Below are 27,844 nucleotides of genomic sequence, written 5' to 3' on the forward strand. Positions count from 1 at the left end.
CTAGAGGGACATCGGCTAGTTTGAGTGTTGGAGATGACCGCCGGGTGGTTCAGAGGGTGACGTTATGTGTGTGAGAGAAAGATAAAAAGAGGGCACTTGACTGCATGTAGAGAGAAACATATGTAGTGTGCGTGATAGGAAGGAAGAGTGAGGGTGAGAAAGAAGGTTGATGGAGAAACAGATAAACAGAAAGATAAAGATGCTAGCTAGTGTGCGTTAGAGATAAGAGTCGAGTGGATCAAAAGGCTGAGTTATGTGTGTGGGTGTGAGAGAGATAGAGAGAAGGTGCATGTGAGTCACATACAAACAAATATCAGAGACAAATGTTATCCCGAGAGACGGAGTTTTTTGTCTGCGATAGAGAATGATATTTCACAACGAGAGTGATATCTAGAGAGACATATGAGGGAACGCAAGAAATCTCTAGGGAGAGAGAGTGTGTATGAGTGACATACAAGAGAATGGTGGAGAGATATGAGACCCTGGGACACAGAGTTTGTGTTTGTGTGTGAGAAAGAGATATTTAAGAGGAAGAGTCATAGCTTCTCATACCTAAGGAAGGAAAGACATCTTTGTGTGAGAGGGGGTGTGCGAGTGGCACACAGGAGAATAGTAGAGAGAAATGAGACCCCAGCAGACGAAGTTTGTGTTTTTGTGAGAGAAAGAGATTTCACATGGAGAATCATAGTTAGAGACACATAGCAGGGAGCGAGATATACTTAGAGGGAGATAGAGTGATGAAGGTCGAGGGAGAGAGTACTGTCAGTGTGTTACGAAGATAAAAGATCATTGTCAACATACAGGTAGCATGAGAGATACCTAAGAGACGATTAACGCGTATAGGTCTAGAGAGATACTCCTATATAAGCATGAGCGATAGCTATATGAGATGAATATCTGGATTAAAGGGGATTCAAATATTTAAGCTGGAGATCACGACATAGATAATATCATAACGCAAATTGGTGTATCAAACATGCATATTAATTTGAATTTTGGGACACGTGTAATGTTATATAGTTTATCAATATTAGTGATCCATAGATTCTTTAATTAGAGACAATGCTTGGTTTATTTGCAATTAATGTCTAAACGGGATTACACTATATGTTGCGTGTGTGAAACACATTATACATGTTTGAGGAGTAAAAAAACCCGCATGAAACACACATTAATTGGAGACAGTTAGCGAGGAATGCATACATTCAACATAAAGTGGTTTCAAATATTTGAAAATCCAAATTAAGATGGATACAACCTTATGAATCTGAGATCATGCCATCTGTTAACCATATTTATGTATAAAGGGTGTTGTGCTTTTGAAAGTATAGATAAAAAATGATGTATATTGAATTTTATTCCAATCGAAAATGGATCCTGCCCGAACAAAAATAGAATACAAACGAGAATCGAATTGAGTTGGCGTGGTAAACATGCACTCTGCAAAAATTTGAACGACGCAGTAACCGCCCAAAACCAAAATCTGCGAGATGGAAATTACTGCCTATCCCTGCCACGCAAAGCCTATCGGCTCGATTTCTATAGGTTTCGATAGGGGTAGGTTTGTAATTTCACTCCAACGTGACATAAACGCCTCTCACCCGGATTCATACACGGTGGGCGCCAAAACACAATGTCTCCTCGGCCGAAATCGACTTCCTCCCCGATTCATACACGGTGGCCGCCAAAAATAAACTCTCGTCGGCAAATATTCGATGTATGCGAGATTACTGTCCTATCCCCAAGCGACTAATATTGCTGTGATGTAGGAAATTTGAAACGGGGGCTAAGTTTGTAAATTTCCTCGCATTTGAGACAACCGCGCCCTGAAGACATGGTTCCCCCCTTCCTCTCTCCCTCCATTTCCCCATTCGTACTCCATGGGCGCCAAAACACCCTTTCCACCCTAGCCTCCTCCGCCCGCCACCCCATCCACCACCGTCCTCCTCCATCATGCCAGAGCTGATACCCCGATGCCGGACCGGGATCCTTGCATCCCGTCCTCTCGCTTCATCCCCGCCATCGTCCACCTTCACAGTGCTGCTCCTATGACCGTCCTGTCCACCGCACCCCGCCGCCAGCGTCTACCCTCCTAGATCTGCTTCCACGCCACCGACAACCATCACTACCGCAGCACCGTCAAATTCTCAGCAGATGCATACACGGCGCCGCACCAGAAGGGTACTCTTTTGTATCTGCTCAACTTATTTATCGCAGCAAGAAAATAGATCGCCGCTGCTTTACTCTGATTTCTTGTCCATCACTTACTTGCTAGTTGAAAGCAAACATTGGTTGCGAAGTTGCCTTTGTCCGGTTTGCATCTTCAGATCTGCCATGGCACGCTCAACACTATACTCGTAATGCTTATGGTTTTCCCCTTTTATATTCCACACTAGTTAAATGGCAGTAGACTAAATTTCAAAATTGGGTCAGTCAATTTTTTAGAGCTCGTCGGAGTTCGCTGGTGCGAAGGAAGGGGCTTGGGTGGGGATTGTGGTTGTGGGGGGCGGTGGTGGGGCCTCGCCAAACAAAGAAAACTCAACATGGGTGGAGGCGGGGGTGGAGGGTGGGGTGGTGGAGGAACACAGGCGGTGGGGGCCGGTGGTTCGGCCGGCGGCCCGTGCGGTGTTCTGTATGGGAAGAATCAGAGACGAGGAAGAAGAAGGGTTAGGAGACGTAGGATCTTCATCCAACCGCCTGAAATGGTCGACTGACCCAAATGACAAAAGTCACGCTACTTGCATGAAGACATGCCTTTATATTCAGTACCATCATCGTACCTGCTTAGCACCGCTCCTGAATCCATCAAGCTAAACAACGTGCCACTCATAATTCCAAACTTGTTGCTCAAATACGAATCTGATATGATGCTGATATTACTAAAACAAATAACGTTTAATTGGTTAGCTAATGTTTCTACTTTACTTTCGAAAATCAGGTGCACCACATATAGAGAGACAGCAGGGAGTTGCATTCTTAATGCACTCTGGTTCATCATGTGTGAGCACTGCACAACGAACATTTTATTATCCAAAATCTGCTTGGTCTTCTTTAGCATGTTCCTCTTTCGTTCTTCTTTAATAAGTACTCTCTCTGTTCCTAAATACAAGTCTTTGTATAGATTCCACCATGGACTACATATGGAGCAAAATGAGTGAATCTACACTCTAAAATGTATTTGTATACATCTATATGTTATCCATAGTGGAAATCTCTACAAAGACTTTTATTTTGGAACAAAGGGAGTATGACAGTAGTACAATATGTTCATTGTAGTGAAGATGAGCAGGAATATTTGCAGTGTAGAGGTCTATACGGTCGTTCATGATGGACACTTTGAACTCTTTGGGACTCTTTGATTCGTAGCATTTTGTAAACATAGGAATAGGATTTGTAGTGGCCTGCCCACTTGAATCCTATAAGAATAGCAAGGAAATGTGGGGAGCTATGTCGCCTTTGAGAGTTACACTGATATTAACAGTACCACACCTTCAGTTGAAGAGAGCTGGTATCCGATGTCTTTCTTGCCGTACCAGCAATACTAGCACATATATTCTAGCAAGTTCCACTTTGCTGATTTTACTCTGATGCTTATGGTTTTCCCGTTATATCTACACTATGATCTGTGTAGCTGCTTTGTGTCGCACTAGCAGCAGTCCATTCTTGAAGCTAAACACACCAATCATAAGTCCAAAGCTTACTTCTTCAAATACGAATTGTGATATGTTACTGATATTAGTTAATAGACACACATTTAATTGGTCAGGTAATGCTCCCAATTGATTTTCCATATGCATGTGGCCACATATAGAGAGACAGCATGGAATTGCATTTCTTTGGGCGCTCTGATTCATCATGAGTGGGCAACCAACATTGTATGCCATGAAGCAGAACCTCAAGAATATGCTTCCTCTTCTGTTCTTTAACATGTTCCTCTTTTGTTATTCTGTATTTAGTACGTACACTATGTTCCTTGTTAGGAAGGGGAGCAGGGACATCTGCAGTCAACAGCTGATAGAGCTGGCAAGTACATGATCGATAGGCTTTCAATTAGTAGCGGCAATACAACACCGTATTTTCCAGCCAGTTTCACTTTCCCGATTTATATATCCTGGTTATGGTGTACCCCTTTTATGTACACTACGATCTGCCTAGTTGATGTGTGCTCTTGTTATCATGGTTTGGCAATAAAATCTCTATACAGTATATTATGAACCTATCATCTGTCAACTATCCTTACTTCTGGAGCCTATATTTTTGTGTACTGGTGCCAGATTATATTAATGCACGCACCACATTATAGCACACATGAGCTCTCTCGTCAGTGATAGCACACAAGGGTTTACAGTAGCCCCCCTATATTTGAATATCCTCTGCATTACAAAGATAATCTCACTACTATTTATGTTTTCATGGTTCTCTGATATTATACGTAATTACAGTGAATATCAGAATCCGCGCATTAGAAGAATATTGTGGAACACCGCAATGACTTACAAAATTGGCACCAAGGCATTAAGTGCCATTATGGATGCAATGAAACTCATACGCTCCCCACCTGTAGATTCTTGTTCAGAATATGATCCCAATGACTACTCTAACCTCGAGGAGTCAAAGGCAGATGGCCTGTCCTGTTCAACCATCAAGGTGCATGTTCTAATTAGGCAAGGTTTTGTTGTTTGCGCGTATCTTGCATATGTTGTCTTGCTTTTCTTCTACTTTCTTGCACCACCATCTGCTTAGTTTACTCATCATATATGTTGAGATGCAATGCCCATCCATTATCAATACATATTCCATCTGTCATCATACCATATTTTTTCACTCAAATGATGTTTTTGTGCATCAGACATAAAAAAGGAAGAGGGTGATTGCCGAACCTGAAGGAGCACCAGCAAAGTCCTTGAAAAACATGGTGGTGCCAAAGAAATCAGACAACACCCCACTTATATTGACTATACAATTAGCGATACAAAACGTAGGACAGACTCCAGGAGACTGTACCCATACTTCACTGGCCACAACACTAGCCCCACCACACAGGACCTGCACTCCACCAAAAGGTATGCCGATTTTAGTTGCCATATCACCAACCGTACCATAGAAAAATCCCACTCCAGCAAAAAGTACAACAAGTCCACCGGCCGAAGCCTATCCCAACTGTAGATACAGCCAATTCCTGCAGATTGGAACCGCATTCCAGTTATTCCCAGTTTAAAAGACAATGCTTTCAATGCTGTTAGGGACTACGTGCATATATTCTCATCATGGGAAGGTTATAGTGAAGACAAACACCATTTTCACATCTTCCTGTCCTACTTACGTGTAAGTGCTATTATTCATGGTGAATATTTTCCTGTTTTCTGCTAATTGAACACATCAATCATTTACATTACATTGTTGTAAGTAGGCGAGGGTCAATCTGGATAGTCATGACGAGCAAAGCTTGCTTGCGCTTTTCAAGGAAGCATTGCAGCAGTATCGGTGTTACCTGAGGAATCACACTTTGATGGCAAGTCTATAAATGAATTTTTGGTGAAGTCTCCTATGCTAAATTTAGAAGACATTGAATGGAAAAACCTTGTTATGCACTGGTATCGTTCCTAGGTTGAGGTACTGTCTATGATATCACATGACAATCTGAACTTCTACTTTTGCGCATGTGCCTTATGAATCTTTTTTGTAGAAATCTACTCGAAGAAGAATTCCGGTTTGAAAAGAACGACAGGATATCGCAAATATGTTGCCCGCTGCTTTGCTCTTGTTAGTACCTGTTGTCCTGTATCACTGTACTTGCATACATACCTGGTTCATTATGTGACAGCAGTATGCATGATAGCTTGCTTATCAATTGTTCGCTCCAAATTATCCGATCTGTATGAATGGTTACATTATTCTGAACATATCCAATGCCAATGAAATTTTTTAGCTCTGCATTGTTCTTGTAAGTACCTGTTGTCCTTTATTAGTGTACTTATATTGGCAGGTAGTTGTTCATGTACCATCACTCTACAGCTTATTTTTGTTTGCCCTCCATTTTCTACACATCAGATCTATATTTACTCTTACCATAAGGTTGGATAACACTGATGGTACTGAAGAAGTTTAGCTCTGCATTGCTCTTGGTTGTACCTTTTGCCTGTATCGCTGTACTTACATTTATAGCTACTTGGTTATGTAACATCACTCTTCATCTTATCTTTAATATTCTCCATTTTTCTTATATTATCACATCTATATTTACTCTTAACACAATGTAGAATAAAGGCTATGCTAATGAAGAAGATTCTATGGTAAACTTCTTGAATTGCCCCCCCATCAACATGGACAAGGGCTTTATAGAGCCTGTCTTCACCAATAATGTAAGTTTGTCCTTCTCAAGCCTTCAAACTTTGTTGTGTATATTTGGTTACGCATGAATGCAACAACTGTTTATTTTTGGTGTTTGCATCAAACTGCATGTTTAAAGTTTATTATGTAGTTCATAAACAAAAGTTTGTCCTTGTCAATTTAAGTTTTCAGTTGTACAACCAAGTTCGTTCTTCATACCATGTAAATTAAACTATACAGAGCAAGTGATCTTCTTTTGCACTTCATGTATGCTTCTGTTCTTGATCTGTAATCCAGTGGTGTGGTGAACCTACCCACTACAGCACAATGTCATATTCTGCAATGTCTTAACTATGAACAATGTCATATCATTCTACTATTATTTAAACTATCTCTTTATTTGCCAATCCGAAATGGGATAAATTGACAGCACACTAACCATTGATACTTATGAGTTCTTGATCTGTAATCCAGTGGTGTCGTGAAGCTGCCAACTCCTTCACAATGTCATTTCCTGCCATGTCTTGACCTGAACAATACCATATTGTGTTAATGCTATTTTAAACTGTGTCACTTTATTCGTCAATAGGAAATGTGATGAATTGTCAGCACTGATACTTATATGTGCAAAACCTGTCATCTGTCTGCTTGTTTATCTTTTAGAGTGAGGAAGATATAAGTGTCAAACAAGCACAGTCTCATCAGCTTGCTCAGCTTCTTGCGCTGCAGCTCCCGAGCAGGGCTAACCTTTCTTGAAATCTATTGAAGTGTTGTTGGTTTTATATATTATTTTGTCGGCGTGTTTATTTGCACTGGTGGCGATCTTTGATGCCCAGTATATGTAATCTGCTATCTGCTTGTGCTTTATTATCATAGTGGCGAACTTTGATGCCCAGTGGATGTAATATGCCATAATTTCTTTATTGTATAGTCTAGGTTTTTTCTTATTCACGATGGTGGAGTTATTTTATTGTATATATATCCTGTCTTCGCAGTAAACCGGCCAAACCGTAAAATTACGATACATAATCGGGCCATCATGCAAATCACTATATATGATCGGCATCATGGGCCCAGTCATCTTGGTCCATTAACAGGCCTAAATGTAAACTGGCCCACTAGTAGATTCAGGCCTTTAATAGGCCGAGTAAACCGCTGATACGTCTCCAATGTATCTATAATTTTTTATTGTTACATGCTATTATGTTACCCGTTTTCGATGTTTATGGGCTTTACTTTACACATTTATATGATTTTTGGGACTGACCTACTAACCGGAGGCCCAGCCCGTATTGCTATTTTTTTGCCTATTTAAGTATTTCAAAGAAAAGGAATATCAAACGAAGTCCAAACGGAATGAAACCTTCGGGAGCGTGATTTTTGGAACGAACGTGATCCAGAGGACTTGGAGTGCAAGTCAAGAAGCAGTCAAGGCGGCCATGAGGGTAGAGGGCGCGCCCACCCCTACAGGGCGCCCCCTATCTCGTGGGCCCATCAGGCAGCCACCGACCTACTTTTTCCTCCTATATATACCTACGTACCCCGAGAACATCCAGGGAGCCAACGAAAAACTATTTCCATTGCTGTAACCTTCCGTATCCGCGAGATCCCACCTTGGAGCCTTTGTCGGTGCTCCATCGGAGGGGGAATCGACCATGGAGGGCTTCTACATCAAAATCATAGCCCCTTCGATGAGTTGTGAGTAGTTTACCATAGACCTTCAGGTCCATAGTCATTAGCTAGATGGCTTCTTCTCTATTTTTGGATCTCAATACCATGTTCTCCCTGATCTTCTTGGAGATCTATTCGATGTAACTCTTTTTCCAGTGTGTTTGTCGAGATCGGATGAATTGTGGGTTTGTGATCAAGTTTGTCTATGAGAAATATTTGAATCTCCTCTGAATTCTTTTATGTATGATTGAGTTATCGTTGCAAGTCTCTTCGAATTATCAGTTTGGTTTGGCCTACTAGATTGATCTTTTTTTGCAATGGGAGAAGTGCTTAGCTTTGGGTTCAATCTTGCGGTGTCCTTTCCTAGTGACAGCAGGGGCAGCAAGGCACGTATTGTATTGTTGCCATCGAGGATAAAAAGATGGGGTTTATATCATATTGCATGAGGTTATCCCTCTACATCATGTCATCTTTCTTAATGCGTTACTCTGTTCTTATGAACTTACTACTCTAGATGCATGTTGGATAGGGATCGATGTGTGGAGTAATAGTAGTAGATGCAGGCAGGAGTCGGTCTACTTGTCATGGACGTGATGCCTATATACATGATCATGCCTAGATAATCTCATAATTATTCGCTTTTCTATCAATTGCTCGACAGTAGTTTGTTCACCCACCGTAATACTTATGCTATCTTGAGAGAAGCCACTAGTGAAACCTATGGCCCCCGGGTCTATCTTTTATCATATAATCTTTCAATCTACTTTTATTTGCATCTTTACTTTTCCAATCTATATTCTAAAATACCAAAAATATATTTATCTTATCATACTATCTCTATCAGATCTCACTTTCGCAAGTGGCCGTGAAGGGATTGACAACCCCTTTATTGCATTGGTTGCAAGTTCTTTGTTTGTTTGTGTAGGTGTGTGGGACTTTTGAAGAGCCTCCTACTGGATTGATACCTTGGTTCTCAAAAACCGAGGGAAATACTTATGCTACTATTGCTGCATCACCCTTTCCTCTTCAAGGAAAACCAACGCAAGATCAAGACGTAGCAAGAAGGATTTCTGGCGCTGTTGCCGGGGAGGTCTTCGCTCAAGTCAAGACATACCAAGTACCCATCACAAACTCATCTCCCTCGCATTTACATTATTTGCCATTTGCCTCTTGTTTTCCTCTCCCCCACTTCACCCTTGCCGTTTTATTCGCCCTCTCTTTCCCAATCTTCTCTCTCTTTCGCTTGCCTTTTTGTTCGCTTGTGTGTTGGATTACTTGTCGCCATGGCACAAGATAATACCAAATTGTGTGATTTTTCCAATACCAATACTAATGATTTCCTTAGTACTCCGATTGCTCCTCTCAATGATGTTGAGTCTTGTGAAATCAATACTGCTTTGCTGAATCTTGTTATGTAAGATCAATTCGCCGGCCTTCCTAGTGAAGATACCGCTACCCATCTAAACAACTTTGTTGATTTGTGTGATATGCAAAAGTAGGAAGATACGGATAATGATATTGTTAAATTGAAGTTATTTCCGTTTTCACTTAGAGATCATGCTGAAGTTTGGTTTTTGTCTTTGCCTAAAAATAGTATTGATTCTTGGAAAAAGTGCAAAGATGCTTTTATCTCTAAATATTTTCCTCCTGCTAAGATCATCACTCTTAGGAACGATATTATGAATTTTAAACAACTTGATCATGAACATGTTACCCAATCTTGGGAAAGAATGAAATTGATGGTTCGCAATTGCCCTACTCATGGTTTGAATTTATGGATGATCATACAAAAAATTTATGCCGGATTGAACTTTGCTTCTAGAAATCTTTTAGATTCGGCCGCGGGAGGCACGCTTATGGAAATTACTTTAGGAGATGCTACAAAACTCCTTGATAATATTATGGCTAATTATTCTGAATGGCACACCGAAAGATCTACTAGTAAAAAACTGCATGCTATAGAAGAAATTAATGTTTTGAGTGGAAAGATGGATGAACTTATGAAATTGTTTGCTACTAAGAGTGCTCCTCTTGATCCTAATGATATGCCTTTGTCTACTTTGATTGAGAATAATAATGAATCTATGGATGTGAATTTTGTTGGTACGAATAGTTTTGGAAACAATGCTTATAGAGGAAACTTTAATCCTAGACCATTCCCTAGTAATTCCTCTAATAATTATGGAAATTCCTGCAATAATTCTTATGGTAATTTTAATAAGAAGCCCTCTGATTTTGAGAGTAGTGTAAAAGAATTTATGATCTCTTAAAAGAATTTTAATGCCTTGCTTGAAGAAAAAATGCTCAAAGTTGATGATTTGGCTAGGAACGTTGATAGACTTTCGCTTGATGTTGATTCTGTGAAACTTAGATCTACTCCTCCTAAGCATGATATCAATGAGTCTCTCAAGGATATGAGAATTTCCATTGATGAGTGCATGGAAAGAACCTCTAGATTGTGTGCTAAGAAAGATTGCTTTATAAAGGCGTGTTATTCTAGTTTCAGTGAAAATAATGATGAAGATCTTAAAGTTATTGATGTGTCCCCTATTAGATCTTTGTTTTGCAATATGAATCTTAATAATGATGGGACTGGAGATGAGTTAACTTTAGTTAAAAGGCATCCCAATAATTCAGAGTTTTTAGATCTTGATGCTAAATTTGGTAAAAGTGGGATTGGAGAGGTCAAGACTTTAAATAGCATTGAACCCACTATCTTGGATTTCAAGGAATTTGATTATGATAATTGTTCTTTAGAAGGTTGTATTTCCTTGTTGCAATCCGTTGTGAATTCTCCTCATGCTTATAATCAAAATAAAGCTTTTACCAAACATATTGTTGATGCCTTGATGCAATCTTTTGATGAAAAACTTAATTTGGAAGTTTCTATACCTAGAAAACTTAATGATGAGTGGGAACATACTATAAATATTAAAATTAAAGATCATGAGTGTTATGCTTTGTGTGATTTGGGTGCTAGTATTTCCACGATTCTGAAAACTTTATGTGATATTCTAGGTTTCCATGATCTTGATGATTGCTCTTTAAATTTGCACCTTGCGGATTCCACCATTAAAAAGCCAATGGGAAGGATCAATGATGTTCTCATTGTTGCAAATAGAAATTTGGTGCCCGTAGATTTTATCGTTCTTGATATAGATTGCCATCTTTCTTGCCCTATTATTCTTGGTAGACCTTTCCTTAGAATGATCGGCATGATTATTGATATGAAGGAAGGGAATATTAGATTCCAATTTCCATTAAGGAAAGGCATGGAGCACTTTCCAAAAAATAAAGTCAAATTACCTTATGAATCTATCTTGCGAGCTACTTATGAATTGAGTGCCAAAGACGGCACTACTTAGATCTAACTTCGCTTTTATGCATAGCTAGGGGCGTTAAACGATAGCGCTAGTTGGGAGGCAACCCAATTTTATTTGTGTTTTTTTGTTTTTGGTTCTCTTTAGTAATAAATTTTGCATCTACCTTCTGTTTAGATGTATTTTTATGTTTTAATTAGTGTTTGTGCCAAGTAGAACCTATAGGATAACCTATGGTGATAGTTAATTTGATTCTGCTAAAAAATAGAAACTTTGCGCACATGAAATTAGTTTTGTTAAATCACAAAAACGTCCTTTTGCATTGATTATTTTTGCTGTAGATCAATAAACAAATTTTCCAGGACTTCCTATTTTGGTAGGATTTTTAGAGTTCCATAAGTATTCGAGGGTTACAGATTTCTACAGACTGTTCTGTTTTTGATAGATTCTGTTTTTCGTGTGTTATTTGCTTATTTTGATGCATCTATGGCTAGTATTAAGTGGTATGAACCATAGAGAACTTGAAATACAGTAGGTTTAACACCAATATAAATAAATAATGAGTTCATTACAGTACCTTATGTGGTGGTTTTGCTTTCTTTCACTAACGGAGCTTATGAGATTTCCTGTTGAGTTTTGTGTTGTGAAGTTTTCAAGTTTTGGGTAATGATTTGATGGACTATGGAATAAGGAGTGGCAAAAGCCTAAGCTTGGGGATGCCCATGGCACTCCAAGATATTCAAGAATAGCCAAAATCCTAAGCTTGGGTATGCCCCCGGAAGGCATCCCCTCTTTTGTCTTCGTTTATCGGTAACTTTACTTGGAGCTATATTTTTATTCGCCACATGATATGTGTTTTGCTTGGAGCGTCTCGTATGATATTAGTATTTGGTTTTTAGTTTTCCACAATCATCCTTTCTGTACACACCTTTTGGGACAAGCCTACTTGATTGGAATTTATTAGAATACTCTATGTGCTTCAATTATCTTTTGAGCTAGATAGTTTTTGCTCTAGTGCTTCACTTATATCTTTTAGAGCACGGTGGTGGCTTAATTTTGTAGAAATTATTAATCTCTCATGCTTCACTTATATTATTTTGAGAGTCTCTTATAACAGCATGGTATTTGCTATGGTTATAAAATTGGTCATAGAATGGTGGGCATCCAAGTTGGGTATAATAAAAATTATCATAGGAAGTGAATTGGATGCTATGATCAATTTGATACTTGATAATTGTTTTGAGATATGGAGGTAGTGATATTAAAGTCATGCTAGTTGGGTGATTATGAATTTAAAGAATGCTTGTGTTGAAGTTAGCAATTCCCATAGCATGCATGTATGCTTAAAGTCGTCTAACAAATTTGAAACATGAGGTGTTCTTAGATTGTGCATCCTTATGAGTGGCGGTCGGGGACGAGCGATGGTCTTTTCCTACCAATCTATCCCTCTACGAGCATGCACGTAGTGCTTTGTTTTTGATGACTTGTAGATTTTTGCAATAAGTATATGAGTTCTTTTGACTAATGTTGAGTCCATGGATTATACACACTTTTACCTTTCCATCATTGCTGGCCTCTTCGGTACCGTGCATTGCCCTTTCTCACCTTGACAGTTGGTGAAAACTTTGCCAGTGCATCCAAACCCCATGATATGATATGCTCTATCACACATAAACCTCCTTATAACTTCCTCAAAACAGCCACCATACCTACCTATTATGGCATTTCCATAGCCATTCCGAGATATATTGCCATGCAACTTTCCACCATTCCGTTTATCATCATGACACACATTACTATTGTCATATTGCCATTGCATGATCATGTAGTTGACATCGTATTTGTGGCAAGGCCACTTTGCATAATACATGTCACTCTTGATTCATTGCCCATCCCGGTACACCGCCGGAGGCATTCATATAGAGTCATATCTTGTTCTAGTTTTGAGTTGTAATTCATGAGTTTTAAATCAATAAAAGTGTGATGATCATCATTATTAGAGCATTGTCCCCAAAAATAAAAAAAGGAAAGGCCAAAGAAAAAAAAGAAAAAAAGAAAGGCCAAAAAAGGCCCCAAAAAAGGGGGGCAATGTTACTATCTATTTTCCACACTTGTGCTTCAAAGTAGCACCATGTTCTTCATATAGAGAGTCTCATATGTTATCACTTTGATATACTAGTGGGAATTTTTCATTATAGAACTTGGCTTGTATATTCCTACGATGGGCTTCCTCAAAATGCCCTAGGTCTTCGTGAGCAAGCAAGTTGGATGCACACCCACTAGTTTTATTTTGTTGAGCTTTCATTCATTTATAGCTCTAGTGCATCCGTTGCATGGCAATCCCTACTCCTCATGTTGACATCAATTGATGGGCATCTCCATAGCCCATTGATTATCCTTGTCAATGTGAGACTTTCTCCTTTTGTCTTCTCCACACAATCCCCATCATCATATTCTATTCCACCCATAGTGCTATATTCATGGCTCACGCTCATGTATTGCGTGAAAGTTGAAAAGGTTAGAGATTATTTAAGTACGAAACAATTTCTTGGCTTGTCATCGGGGGTGTATAATTCGGGAGCATTTTTGTGTGATGAAAATGAAACATAGCCTAACTATATGATTTTTGTAGGGATGAACTTTCTTTAGCCATGTTATTTTGAGAAGACATGATTGCTTTGATTAGTATGCTTGAAGTATTACTATTTCTTAGGTCAATATGAACTTTTATTTTGAATCATTTGGATCTGAACATTCATGCCACAATAAAGAAAATTACATTGAGAATTATGCTAGGTAGCATTCCACATCAAAAATTCTGTTTTTGTCATTTACCTACTCGAGGACCAGCAGGAATTAAGCTTGGCAATGCTTGATACGTCTCCACCGTATCTATAATTTTTTATTGTTCCATGCTATTATATTACCCGTTTTGGATGTCTATGGGCTTTACTTTACATATTTATATCATTTTTGGACTAACCTACTAACGGGAGGCCCAACCTGTATTGCTGTTTTTTTGCCTATTTCAGTATTTCGAAGAAAAGGAATATCAAATGGAGTCCAAACGGAATGAAACATTCGGGAGCGTGATTTTTGGAACGAACGTGATCCAGAGGACTTGGAGTGCAAGTCAAGAAGCAGTCGAGGCGGCCACGGGGGTGGAGGGCACGCCCACCCCTACAGGGCGCGCCCCCTATCTCGTGGGCCCCTCGGGCGGCCACCGACCTACTTTTTCCTCCTATATATACCCACGTACCCCGAGAACATCCAGGGAGCCAATGAAAAACTATTTCCACCGCCGTAACCTTCTGTATCCGTGAGATCCCATCTTGGAGCCTTCGCCGGCGCTCCGACGGAGGGGGAATCGACCATGGAGGGCTTCTACATCAACACCATAGCCCCTCCGATGAGTTGTGAGTAGTTTACCACAGACCTTTGGGTCCATAGTTATTAGCTAGATGGCTTCTTCTCTCTTTTTGGATCTCAATACCATGTTCTCCTCGATCTTCTTGGAGATCTATTCGATGTAACTCTTTTTGTGGTGTGTTTGTCGAGATCCGATGAATTGTGGGTTTATGATCAAGTTTATCTATGAGAAATATTTGAATCTCCTCTGAATTCTTTTATGTATGATTGAGTTATCTTTGCAAGTCTCTTTGAATTATCAGTTTGGATTGGCCTACTAGATTGATATTTCTTGCAATGGGAGAAGTGCTTAGCTTTGGGTTCAATCCTGCGGTGTCATTTCCCAGTGACAGCAGGGGCAGCAAGGCACGTATTGTATTGTTGCCATCGAGGATAAAAAGATGGAATTTATGTCATATTGCATGAGTTTATCCCTCTACATCATGTCATCTTTCTCAATGTGTTACTCTATTCTTATGAACTTAATACTCTAGACGCATGTTGGATAGTGGTCGATGTGTGGAGTAATAGTAGTAGATGCAGGCAGGAGTCGGTCTACTTGTCATAGACGTGATGCCTATATACATGATCATGCCTAGATAATCTCATAATTATTCGCTTTTCTATCAATTGCTGACAGTAATTTGTTCACCCACTGTAATACTTATGCTATCTTGAGAGAAGCCACTAGTGAAACCTATGGCCCCCGGGTCTATCTTTTATCATATAATCTTTCAATCTACTTTTATTTGCATCTTTACTTTTCCAATCTATATTATAAAATACCAAAAATATATTTATCTTATCATACTATCTCTATCAGATCTCACTTTCGCAAGTGGCCATGAAGGGATTGACAACCCCTTTATTGCGTTGGTTGCGAGTTCTTTGTTTGTTTGTGTAGGTGCATGGGACTTTTGAGGAGCCTCCTACTGGATTGATACCTTGGTTCTCAAAAACTGAGGGAAATACTTACGCTACCATTACTGCATCACCCTTTCCTCTTCAAGGAAAACTAACGCAAGCTCAAGACGTAGCAACCGCCAGCCCTATTTTCGCAAGAAAACTCAATGGGCTTTTAGGAGGCTAAAAAGTAGGTTGGGCCTGAAACGTACCGAACAACTCACAGGCCGGCAGGAGGCTGAAATAGACCCCGGCCCATGATTGTGTCAATCACATCACGGGCCGTTAACAGGCCAAAATTTTCTCCGTCTTTGTTTGGACCAATCAGATTATCGGCTGTGAGCAGGCCAAATGCAAACAGGGCCGTAGTTAGATCTAACTATATGACGGGCTTTTAACAAGCCGAAATAAATATAGGGCCAAAATGAACGGGCCTTTAACATGCCGAACCTAATATCAGGTCGAATTACTAAATGAGCCTTTAGCAAGTAGGCCCAAAAGCATAGCGTCTAGTTTACGGGCCGAATCTGATATGGGCCATAATTTAGCCCAAAGCCTCTTAAAGGGTCGGATCTGATCTGGGCCATAATTTGGCCCAGAACATGGTAGGCTTTTAACAGGCCGGATCTCATATGGGCGTTTATTTGGCCCGGGACGTGGCAGGCTGTTAATGGACCGGATCAAATATGGGCGACATTTGGCCCAAAACATGGCAACCTATTAATGGGCCGGCCCAGTAGTGTCCTCAAAATCTTGTGGGCCTTTAGCTGAGCCGGCCCATTATTGTTGGCGAAATCTCATGAGCCTTTAGCTGGGCCGGCCCATTATGGTCCACAAAATCTTGTGGGCCTTTAGCTGGGGCGGCCCATTATGGTCCGCAAAATCTTGTGGGCCTTTAGTTGGGCCAGCCCATTTAATCTTTATGGTCCACTTTTGGGTCGGTCCACGTGTCAACATATCATAGGCGCATCTCGCCCATTGGATGAGTGACACCTGTGCCACTGCAGAGCTGACACGTGGTTCCGTCGGCCAATGAGAATTTTACACGTGGAAAATCGGCATTGGTCGTGGCTGTTAGCGGGTTATTGATACGGCTCCAACGTATCTATAATTTTTGATTGTTCCATGCTATTATATTATGCATTTAGGATGTTTTATATGCATTTATATGCTATTTTATATGATTTTTGGGACTAGCCTATTAACCTAGAGCCCAGTGCCAGTTTCTGTTTTTTCCCTTGTTTTTGAGTTTTACAAAAAAGGAATACCAAACGAAGTCCAATTGACGTGCCAATATTTGACGATTTTTTATGGACCAAAAGATGCTCCTGGAGTAAAAGAGTTGGGCCAGAAGAGCTCCGAGCCATCCACGAGGGTGGAGGGCGAGCCCTACCCCCCTGGGCGCGCCCCCTGCCTCGTGGACGACTCAGAGACCCCTTGACGTGAGACCGATGCTAAAAATTCCTATAAATACCCAAACCTCCAGAAAATAACCTAGATCAGGAGTTCCGCCGCTGCAAGCCTATGTAGCCACCAAAAACCAATTGGGACCCAATTCCAGCACCCTGCCGGAGGGGGGATCCCTCACCGGTGGCCATCTTCATCATGCTGGCGCTCTCTGTTGGAGAACGTTGCAGAAAATAAAAAATTTCTATGCTTCACCAAGATCAATCTATGGAGTCATCTAGCAACGAGAGAGAGGATAGCATCTACATACCCTTGTAGATCATGCACAGAAGCGTTCAAGAGAACTGGGTTGAGGGAGTCGTACTCGTCATGATCCAAATCACCGATGATCCTAGTGCTGAACGTACAGCACCTCCGCGTTCAACACACGTACGGTTGGGAAGATGTCTCCTCCTTCTTGATCCAGCAAAGGGGAAGGAGAGGTTGATTGAGATCCAGCAGCACGACGGCGTGGTGGTGGAAGCAGCAGCGATCTCGGCAGGGCTTCGTCAAGCTCAGCGAGAGGGAGAGGTGGTACGTGGGAAGAGGGAGGCACCAGGGACTAGGGTGCAGCTGCCCTCCCTCCCCCCTCTTTATATAGGGGGCCTAGGGGGTGCGCCGGCCCCTAGAGATCCCATCTCAAGGGGAGGGGGCGGGCTAGGGGGGACTTGCCCCCCAAGTCAAGTGGGGCGCCCCCCCAACCCCTAGGGTGCCCAACCCTAGGCGCAGGGGAGGCCCAAGGGGGGCGCACCAGGCCACCAGGGGCTGGTTACCCTCCCACTTCAGCCCATGGGGCCCTCCAGGATAGGTGGCCCCACACGGTGGACCCCCGGGACCCTTCCGGTGCTCCCAGTCGATACTGGTGACCCCTGAAACTTTCCCGGTGGCCGAAACTGGACTTCCTATATACAATTTTTCACCTCCGGACCATTCCGGAACTCCTTGCGACGTTCGGTATCTTATCCGGCACTCCGAACAACTTTCGGGTTACTGCATAGTAATATCTCTACAACCCTAGTGTCACCGAACCTTAAGTGTGTAGACCCTACGGGTTCGGGAGAAACGCAGACATGACCGAGACGACTCTCCGGTCAATAACCAACAGCAGGATCTGGATACCCATGTTGTCTCCCACATGCTCCTCGATGATCTCATCGGATGAACCACGATGTTGAGGATTCAAGTAATCCCGTATACAATTCCCTTTGTCAATCGGTACGTTACTTGCCCGAGATTCGATCGTCGGTTCCCAATACCTCATTCAATCTCGTTACCGGCAAGTCACTTTACTCGTACCGTAATGCATGATCCCGTGACCAAACACTTTGTCACATTGAGCTCATTATGATGATGCATTACCGAGTGGGCCCAGAGATACCTCTCCGTCATACGGAGTGACAAATCCCAGTCTCGATCTGTGTCAACCCAATAGATACTTTCGGGGATACCCGTAGTATACCTTTATAGTCACCCAGTTACGTTGTGACGTTTGGTACACCCAAAGCACTCCTACGACATCCGGGAGTTACACGATCTCATGGTCTAAGGAAATGATACTTGACATTGGAAAAGCTCTAGCAAACGAACTACAAGATCTTGTGCTATGCTTAGGATTGGGTCTTGTCCATCACATCATTCTCCTAATGATGTGATCCCATTATCAACGACATCCAATGTCCATAGTCAGGAAACCATGAATATCTGTTGATCAACGAGCTAGTCAACTAGAGGCTCACTAGGGACATGTTGTGGTCTATGTATTCACACGTGTATTACGATTTCTGGATAACACAATTATAGCATGAATAATAGACAATTATCATGAACAAGGAAATATAATAATAATCATTTTATTATTGTCTCTAGGGCATATTTCCAACAGTCTCCCACTTGCACTAGAGTCAATAATCTAGTTACATTGTGATGAATCGAACACCCATAGAGTTCTGGTCTTGATCATGTTTTGCTCGCGGAAGAGGTTTAGTCAACGGATCTGCAATATTCAGATCCGTATGCACTTTGCAAATATCTATGTCTCCATCTTGAACATTTTCACGAATGGAATTGAAGCGACGCTTGATGTGCTTGGTCTTCTTGTGAAACCTGGGCTCCTTGGCAAGGGCAATAGCTCCAGTGTTGTCACAGAAGAGAGTGATCGGCCCCGATGCATTGGGTATGACTCCTAGGTCGGTGATGAACTCCTTCATCCAGATTGCTTTGTGCGCTGCCTCTAAGGCTGCCATGTACTCTGCTTCACATGTAGATCCAGCCACGACACTTTGCTTGCAACTGCACCAGCTTACTGCCCCTCCATTCAAAATATACACGTATCCGGTTTGTGACTTAGAGTCATCCAGATCTGTGTCGAAGCTAGCATCGACGTAACCCTTTACGGCGAGCTCTTCGTCACCTCCATATACGAGAAACATATCCTTAGTCCTTTTTAGGTACTTCAGGATGTTCTTGACTGCTGTCTAGTGTTCCATAACGGGATTACTTTGGTACCTTCCTACCAAACTTACGGCAAGGTTTACATCAGGTCTGGTACACAGCATGGCATACATAATAGACCCTATAGCTGAGGCATAGGGGATGACACTCATCTTTTCTCTATCTTTTGTCGTGGTCGGGCATTGAGCCGAGCTCAATTTCACACCTTGCAACATAGGCAAGAACCCCTTCTTGGACTGATCCATATTGAACTTCTTCAATATCTTATCAAGGTATGTGCTTTGTGAAAGACCTATGAGGCGTCTCGATCTATCCCTATAGATCTTGATGCCTAATATGTAAGCAACTTCTCCAAGGTCCTTCATTGAAAAACACTTATTTAAGTAGGCCTTAATGCTGTCCAAAAGTTCTATATCATTTCCCATCAAAAGTATGTCATCTACATATAATATGAGAAATGCTACAGAGCTCCCACTCACTTTCTTGTAAACGCAGGCTTCTCCATAAGTCTGCATAAACCCAAACGCTTTGACCATCTCATCAAAGAGAATGTTCCAACTCTGAGATGCTTGCACCAGCTCATAAATGGATCGCTGGAGTTTGCATACCTTGTTAGCATTCTCAGGATCGACAAAACCTTCTGGCTGCATCATATACAGTTCTTCCTTAAGATAGCCGTTAAGGAATGTTGTTTTGATGTCCATTTGCTATATCTCATAATCATAGTATGCGGCAATTGCTAACATGATTCGGACGGACTTCAGCTTCGCTACGGGAGAGAAAGTCTCATCGTAGTCAACCCCTTGAACTTGTCTATAACCCTTAGCGACAAGTCGAGCTTTATAGATGGTAACAATACCATCCGCGTCCGTCTTCTTCTTAAAGATCCATTTGTTTTCTATCGCTCGCCAATCATCGGGCAAGTCTTTCAAAGTCCATACTTCGTTTTCATACATGGATCCTATCTCGGATTGCATGGCTTCAAGCCATTTGTTGGAATCTGGGCCCGCCATCGCTTCTTCATAGTTCGAAGGTTCACAGTTGTCTAACAACATGATTTCCAGGACATGGTTGCCATACCACTCTGGTGTGGAACGTGTCCTCGTGGACCTACGAAGTTCCGTATTAACTTGATCCGAAGTACCTTCATCATCATCATTAGTTTCCCCTCTAGTCGGTGCAGGCACCACAGGAACAGCTTCCTGAGCTGCGCTACTTTCCGGTTCAAGAGGTAGTACTTCATCAAGTTCCACTTTCCTCCCACTTACTTCTTTCGAGAGAAACTCTTTCTCCAGAAAGGACCCGTTCTTGGCAACAAAGATCTTGCCTTCGGATCTGAGGTAGAAGGTATACCCAATGGTTTCCTTAGGGTATCCTATGAAGACGCATTTTTCCGACTTGGGTTCGAGCTTTTCAGGTTGAAGTTTCTTGACATAAGCATCGCATCCCCAAAATTTTAGAAACGACAGCTTAGGTTTCTTCCCAAACCATAATTCATACAGTGTCGTCTCAACGGATTTAGACGGTGCCCTATTTAAAGTGAATGTAGCTGTCTCTAGAGTGTATCCCCAAAATGATAGCAGTAAATCAGTAAGAGACATCATAGATCGCACCATATCCAATAAAGTGCAATTACGACGTTCGGACACACCGTTACACTGAGGTGTTCCAGGCGGCATGAGTTGTGAAAGGATTCCACATTTCCTTAAGTGCGTACCAAATTCGTGACTTAAATATTCTCCCCCACGATCTGATCGTAAGAACTTTATCTTTCGGTCACATTGATTCTCTACCTCATTCTGAAATTCCTTGAACTTTTCAAAGGTCTCAGACTTGTGTTTCTTCAAGTAGACATACCGATATCTACTCAAGTCGTCAGTGAGAGTGAGAACATAACGATATCCTCTGCCAGCCTCAATGCTCATTGGACCGCACAGATCAGTATGTATGATTTCCAATAAGTTGGTTGCTCGCCCCATTGTTCCGGAGAACGGAGTCTTGGTCATTTTCCCCATGAGGCATGGTTCGCATGTGTCAAATGATTCATAATCGAGAGACTCTAAAAGTCCATCAGCATGGAGCTTCTTCATGCGCTTGACACCAATGTGACCAAGGCGGCAGTGCCACAAGTATGCGGGACTATCATTCTCAACTTTGCATCTTTTGGTATTCACACTATGAATATGTGTAACATCACGTTCGAGATTCATTAAGAATAAACCATTGACCATCGGGGCATGACCATAAAACACATCTCTCATATAAATAGAACAAGCATTATTCTCGGATTTAAATGAGTAGCCATCTCGTATTAAACGAGATCCAGATACAATGTTCATGCTCAAAGCTGGCACTAAATAACGATTATTGAGGTTTAAAACTAATCCCGTAGGTAAATGTAGAGGTAGCGTGCCGACGGCGATCACATCGACCTTGGAACCATTCCCGACGCGCATCGTCACCTCATCCTTCGCCAGTCTCCGCTTATTCCGCAACTCCTGTTTTGAGTTACAAATATGAGCAACCGCACCGGTATCAAATACCAAGGAGCTACTACGAGTACTGGTAAGGTACACATCAATTACATGTATATCACATATACCTTTAGTGTGGTCGGCCTTCTTGTCCGCTAAGTATTTGGGGCAGTTCCACTTCCAGTGTCCGCTTCCCTTGCAATAAAAGCACTCAGTCTCAGGTTTGGGTCCATTCTTTGGCTTCTTCCCGGCAACTGGCTTACCGGGCGCGGCAACTCCCTTGCCGTCTTTCTTGAAGTTCTTCTTACCCTTGCCTTTCTTGAACTTAGTGGTTTTATTGACCATCAACACTTGATGTTCCTTTTTGATTTCCACCTCCGCTGATTTCAGCATTGAAAATACCTCAGGAATAGTTTTGACCATCCCCTGCATATTGAAGTTCGTCACAAAGCTCTTGTAGCTAGGTGGGAGCGACTGAAGGATTCTGTCAATGACCGCCTCGTCCGGGAGGTTAATGTCCAGCTGGGACAGGTAGTTGTGCAACCCAGACATTTTGAGTATGTGCTCACTGACAGAACTATTTTCCTCCATCTTACAACTGTAGAACTTGTCGGAGACTTCATATCTCTCGACCCGGGAAAGAGCTTGGAAAACCATTTTCAGCTCTTCGAACATCTCATATGCTCCGTGTTGCTCAAAACGCTTTTGGAGCCCTGGTTCTAAGCTATAAAGCATGCCGCACTGAACGAGGGAGTAATCATCAGCACGTGATTGCCAAGCGTTCATAACGTCTTGGTTCTCTAGGATGGGTGCGTCACCTAGCGGTCCTTCTAGGACATATGCTTTCTTGGCAGCTATGAGGATGATCCTCAGGTTCCGGACCCAGTCCGTATGGTTGCTGCCATCATCTTTCAGCTTGGTTTTCTCTAGGAACGCGTTGAAGTTGAGGTTGACATGAGCGTTGGCCATTTGATCTACAAGACATTTTGCAAAGGTTTTTAGACTAAGTTTATGATAGTTAAGTTCATCTAATCAAATTATTTAATGAACTCCCACTCAGATTAAACATCCCTCTAGTCATCTAAGTGATACATGATCCGACTCAACTAGACCGTGTCCGACCATCACATGAGATGGACTAGTCATCATCGGTGAACATCTCCATGTTGATCATATCTTCCATACGACTCATGTTCGACCTTTCGGTCTCTTGTGTTCCGAGGCCATGTCTGTACATGCTAGGCTCGTCAAGTCAACCTAAGGGTTTTGCATGTGTAAATCTGTCTTACACCCATTGTATGTAAACGTTAGGATCTATCACACCCGATCATCACGTGGTGCTTCGAAACAAGGAACTTTCGCAATGGTGCACAGTTAGGGGGAACACTTTCTTGAAATTATTATGAGGGATCAACTTATTTACTACCATCGTTCTAAGCAAATAAGATGCAAAAATATGATAAACATCACATGCAATCAAATAGTGACATGATGTGGCCAATATCACATTGCTCCTTTGATCTCCATCTTCGGGGCGCCATGATCATCTTCGTCACCGGCATGACACCATGATCTCCATCATCGTGTCTCCTTGAAGTTGTTTGCCAACTATTACTTCTACTACTATGGATAACGGTTTACCAATAAAGTAAAGTAATTACATGGCGTTTATTCATTGACACGCAGGTCATATAATAAATAAGACAACTCCTATGGCTCCTTCCGGTTGTCATACTGATCGACATGCAAGTCGTGATTCCTATTACAAGAACATGATCTCATACATCACATATATATCATTCATCACAAACTTTTGGCCGTATCACATCACAAAGGCAAAAGCTGCAAAAACAAATTAGACGTCCTCTAATTGTTGTTGCATGTTTTGATGTGGCTGCAATAGGGTTCTAGCAAGAACGTTTCTTACCTACGTAAAATCCACAACGTGATATGCCAATTTCTATTTACCCTTCATAAGGACCCTTTTCATCGAATCCGATCCAACTAAAGTGGGAGAGGCAGACACCCGCTAGCCACCTTATGCAACTAGTGCATGTCAGTCGGTGGAACCTGTCTCACGTAAGCGTACGTGTAAGGTCGGTCCGGGCCGCTTCATCCCACGATGCCGCCGAAACAAGATAAGACTAGTAGTGGCAAGAAAATTGATAACATCTACGCCCACAACAAATCTGTGTTCTACTCGTGCAAAGAAAACTACGCATAGACCTAGCTCTGATACCACTGTTGGAGAACGTTGCAGAAAATAAAAAAATTCTATGCTTCACCAGATCAATCTATGGAGTCATCTAGCAACGAGAGAGAGGATAGCATCTACATACCCTTGTGGATCGCGCACGGAAGCGTTCAAGAGAACTGGGTTGAGGGAGTTGTACTCGTCGTGATCCAAATCACCGATGATCCTAGTGCTGAACGGACAGCACCTCCGCGTTCAACACACGTACGGTTGGGAAGACGTCTCCTCCTTCTTGATACAGCAAGGGGGAAGAACAGGTTGATGGAGATCCAGCAGCACGACGGCGTGGTGGTGGAAGCAGCAGCGATCTCGGCTGGGCTTCGCCAAGCTCAGCAAGAGGGAGAGGTGGTACGTGGGGAGAGGGAGGCGCCAGGGACTAGGGTGCGGCTACCCTCCCTCCCCCCTCTTTATATAGGGGGCCTAGGGGGTGCGCCGTCCCCTAGAGATCCCATCTCAAGGGGGGGCGGCTAGGGGGGACTTGCCCCCCAAGTCAAGTGGGCGTCCCCCCCCCACCCCTAGGGTTTCCAACCCTAGGCGCAGGGGAGGCCCAAGGGGGGCACACCAGCCCACCAGGGGCTGGTTACCCTCCCACTTCAGCCCTTGGGGCCCTCCGGGATAGGTGGCCCCACCCGATGGACCCCCGGGACCCTTCTGGTGGTCCCGGTACAATATCGGTGACCCCCGAAACTTTCCCGGTGGCTGAAACTGGACTTCCTATATACAATTCTTCACCTCCGGACCATTCCGGAACTCCTCGCGACGTCCGGGATCTTATCCGGGACTCCAAACAACTTTCGGGTTACTGCATACTAATATCTCTACAACCCTAGCGTCACCGCACCTTAAGTGTGTAGACCCTACGGGTTCGGGAGATACGCAGACATGACCAAGATGACTCTCCGGTCAATAACCAACAGCAGGATCTGGATACCCATGTTGGCTCCCACATGCTCCTCGATGATCTCATCGGATGAACCATGATGTCGAGGATACAAGTAATCCCGTATACAATTCCCTTTGTCAATCGGTACGTTACTTGCCCAAGATTCGATCATCGGTATCCCAATACCTCGTTCAATCTCGTTACCGGCAAGTCACTTTACTCATACCGTAATGCATGATCCCGTGACCAAACACTTCATCACATTGAGCTCATTATGATGATGCATTACCGAGTGGGCCCAGAGATACCTCTCCGTCATACGGAGTGACAAATCCCAGTCTCGATCCATGTCAACCCAATAGATACTTTCGGGGATACCCGTAGTATACCTTTATAGTCACGCAGTTACTTGTGACGTTTGGTACACCCAAAGCACTCCTACAGTATTCGGGAGTTACACGATCTCATGGTCTAAGGAAATGATACTTGACATTGGAAAAGCTCTAGCAAACGAACTACACGATCTTGTGTTATGCTTAGGATTGGGTCTTGTCCATCACATCATTCTCCTAATGATGTGATCCTGTTATCAACGACATCCAATGTCCATAGTCAGGAAACCATGACTATCTGTTGATCAACGAGCTAGTCAACTAGAGGCTCACTAGGGACATGTTGTGGTCTATCTATTCACACGTGTATTACGATTTCCGGATAACACAATTATAGCATGAATAACAGACAATTATCATGAACAAGGAAATATAATAATAATCATTTTATTATTGCCTCTAGGGCATATTTCCAACACTCTCCATGATGAGGAGGGAGTAGTTCACCCTCGGAGCTGAGGGTATGTACCAGTAGCTATGTGGTTGATCTTTCTCTCTCTCTCTCGTGTTCTTGATTTGGCACGATCTTGATGTACCGCGAGCTTTGCTATTATAGTTGGATCTTATGATGTATCCCCCCCCCCTCTACTCTCTTGTGATGAATTGAGTTTTCCCCTTGAAGTTATCTTGTTGGATTGAGTCTTTAAGGATTTGAAAACACTTGATGTATGTCTTGTCGTGCTTATCTGTGGTGACAATGGGATATTCACGTGATCTACTTGATGTATGTTTTGGTGATCAACTTGCGGGTTCAGTGACCTTGTGAACTTATGCATAGGGGTTGGCACATGTTTTCGTCTTGAATCTCCGGTAGAAACTTTGGGGAACTCTTTGAAGTTCTTTGTGTTGGTTGAATAGATGAATCTGAGATTGTGTGATGCATATCATATAATCATGCCCACGAATACTTGAGGTGACAATGGAGTATCTAGGTGACATTAGGGTTTTGGTTGATTTGTGTCTTAAGGTGTTATTCTAGTACGAACTCTATGATATATCAAACGAAAAGAATAGCTTCGTGTTATTTTACTACGGACTCTTGAATAGATCGATCAAAAAGAATAACTTTGAGGTGGTTTCGTACCCTACAATAATCTCTTCGTTTGTTCTCCGATATTAGTGACTTTGGAGTGACGCTTTGTTGCATGTTGAGGGATAGTTATATGATCCAATTATGTTATTATTGTTGAGAGAACTTGCACTAGTGAAAGTATGAACTCTAGGCCTTGTTTCAACGCATTGCAATACAGTTTGTGCTCACTTTCACCTTTAGTTACCTTGTTGTTTTATAGTTTCAGACTACAAATACTCATATCTACCATCCATATTGCACTTGTATCGCCATCTCTTCGCCGAATTAGTGCACCTATACAATTTACCATTGTATTGGGTGTCTTGCGGACACAAGAGACTCTTTGTTATTTGGTTGCAGGGTTGCTTGAGAGAGACCATCTTCATCCTACGCCTCCCACGGATTGATAAACCTTAGGTCATCCACTTGAGGGAAATTTTCTACTGTCCTACAAACCTCTGCACTTGGAGGCCCAACAACGTCTACAAGGAGATGGTTGCATAGTAGACATCAGTTATCGGATCCAAAACCGGGCCTGATAGCTTAACGGCGTCCCTTTATGGTGGATGCCACTTGTCGGTCACCCTTGACGAAAGCACTTCTATGACGCATGATTTATCGTCATGGAAGTGGACACTTTTGTGATGATAATTTTGGTAATGTCATGGAACACTTCTACAATAGCACATGTATGACTATCTTGATTCTCTCATAAAATCGTCATGGATGTACAGGCATGACAGAAAACGTGACCTACTGTGAAAAACATGTATCATCACGGAAGTGTATTTTTTTTGTAGTGTAAGCAACAACAGCCTGCTTCTCCATGCCCACAAGCTGCAAGCTATTTAGGGTATTACACTTGAGCACTAACGATGTGGTCCCCTAAAAAACCATTGTGAACCCCTCCTGCTCAATCTGCATGCAGTGCAGCGACCAGTCAATGAGCATCGGGCTATGATATTCGAGCCAATCCATGCCCAAAATCACATCGTAAGATCCCAATGGTAGTAACCTGAAGTTGGTTGTGAAAATGTGGCATTGTGAGTACCACGAATAGCCGAGAACCTCCTTGTTGCACCATAATTGAAATCCATTTGCAATGGCCACCTTCACCGGACGTGGCATAGTTTGAACCCCCTGCAGGCGCTATTGTAAATGTTGGGAAACAAAGGTTGCCAAGCTGCCCGAGTCAACCAACATCAATAGTTTCTGTCCCTGGAGCCACCGGTGCAACTGT

The sequence above is a fragment of the Triticum dicoccoides genome, chromosome 5B (assembly GCF_002162155.2).
Source record: "Triticum dicoccoides isolate Atlit2015 ecotype Zavitan chromosome 5B, WEW_v2.0, whole genome shotgun sequence".
NCBI lineage: Eukaryota > Viridiplantae > Streptophyta > Magnoliopsida > Poales > Poaceae > Triticum > Triticum dicoccoides.